The following is a 1,934-nucleotide window of genomic DNA, read 5'->3' as shown; positions in this document are numbered from 1 at the left end:
CTTCAATATAGTAATACAGTTATAAATATAGATGTAGATGGGCCAAGCTATAACCATGGCTATAGATATTGTAGATATTGTTTGGTTATCTGCAGACCAATGATAAATATACATACACTGAGGTTTGTTGGGATCTGTCATAAAATTTTCAATATAGAAAATATCCAGATAATGGGTATCTGAGTTCCAAAAAGCGAGCATTCTTAAGAAGAATCTTACATCAGTGTTTAATACCTTTATAGAGCATAAGCATTATAATTCATGGGGACTTCTACCTTTCATTGTCCTCTTGAATATGCCTTGGATGTGGCCAACTAATCTCATTTTAAACACAAGACACAGCCACCAATGCAGCAAATACACACACACACATTTTCAGATTTTCCATTCATTTCTTTTGAAACCTTATATATATGTAGCTAAAATCTGTAACTGATTAACACCCATATCTATTGATCTTAATGCTTTGCTTTTTTTTTTTTTTTTTACAGAGACAGAGAGAGAGCCAAAGAGAGGGATAGATAGGGACAGACAGACAGGAATGGAGAGAGATGAGAAGCATCAATCATTAGTTTTTCGTTGCAACACCCTAGCTGTCCATTGATTGCTTTCTCATATGTGTCTTGACAGCGGGCCTTCAGCAGACCTAGTAACTCCTTGCTCAAGCCAGCAACTTTGGGTCCAAGCTGGTGAGCTTTGCTCAAACCAGATGAGCCCATGCTCAAGCTGGCAACCTCGGAGTCTCGAACCTGGGTCCTTGGCATCCCAGTCCAATGCTCTATCCACTGCGCCACCGCCCGGTCAGGCTTAATGCTTTGCTTTTTAATTTTATTTTTAAAAAGTCATGTTTTCTTCCAGAAGATAACACATAAAATATTAACAACACCTCTCTAGTCTTTACTAAATCATGTTCCCTCTGCCCATTAGCTCACCACCACCCCCACCGCACAAGAAAAGGGTCTCTCAAATATGTTAAATCATATGAAATTGCTAGTATAGGTTTTTTTTGTTTGTTTGTTTTTTTACTTTCAAAGACAATTGTACATGACTCAGCCTAACTATTGGTAACATGTACAGTCATATATTATTATACATTCAAATACTAAAGGCAGGCTAAATGCGCTATGAATTCCAAGATGATTATTTTTTTGTATAAAAGATGGCATTAGAGCCAACACATTATCACTGAGTAGGCTTGGAAGAACAAGACTACACTGTTCACGAGGTATAGAATGAGGCAAGGAAGGACTTGTTTACTCTCTCAGTTTTGGAAAAGGTATAACCAGATACTGGGCTTCATTACCTCTGGCCTTTTGGCTAAGATCAAGTGTAGTATCTGTTCTTATCAGTTTAATATCTGATATGTCCTCTATCCAAGGGTAATATATTAAATGGTTTTTTGGAAGTAGGAGATGGAATAGGAACTTGCTCCGTCCACTCCACGCATCGACCTGGTATTGTAGTACTTCCAGGAGCGGTGCACCCTCCTCGAGGGACCAAAATAAAGTTCAAAAAAAGATTTAAAAATATGAAGAAAAAAAAAGAAGACAAGTTTACTAGAGAACCAGCAAAGTAAACTACATGTACAAATGAAGTAAAGCATAAAAGGCAGGGAGGTGAAATCAGGAAACTAAAAGCAGTTTAGTTTTGCTATAGCAAAAAGAACAAGGTGTGTGTGTGTGTGTGTGTGTGTGTGTGTGCGCGCGTGCACGCGCATGCATGCATACACATGTACTTGCATTCAATTTAAACTTGTGCAATAGAAAACTGGAGAGACTGTCTAGGACCAGATATTGTAATGTTTCAAATCCCATATTATGGAGCTTGATTTAGTTGGGGCTATAAAAAATCCCCTTAACTCAAATAGAGAGTTTATCTAACAGAATGATCTAATTGACAGCTCAGTGGAGGTTGGGTTAAGGAATTAAAGGAGT

At 37.8% G+C, this 1,934-nt stretch overlaps 1 non-coding gene across 1 annotated transcript; it reads left to right on the top strand.

The window, feature by feature from the left end:
- The first annotated feature begins 1,298 nt into the window (after positions 1-1,298).
- Positions 1,299-1,488, top strand: LOC136313843 (U2 spliceosomal RNA). Its single transcript, XR_010727265.1, has one exon. It is a non-coding gene; the product is annotated as a U2 spliceosomal RNA (small nuclear RNA).
- The last annotated feature ends 446 nt before the right edge of the window (positions 1,489-1,934 follow it).

Source organism: Saccopteryx bilineata, chromosome 9, assembly GCF_036850765.1.
Source record: "Saccopteryx bilineata isolate mSacBil1 chromosome 9, mSacBil1_pri_phased_curated, whole genome shotgun sequence".
Lineage (NCBI taxonomy): Eukaryota > Metazoa > Chordata > Mammalia > Chiroptera > Emballonuridae > Saccopteryx > Saccopteryx bilineata.
The sequence above is the reverse complement of the archived record's forward strand: the minus strand, read 5'-3'. Positions and strand labels throughout refer to the sequence as shown.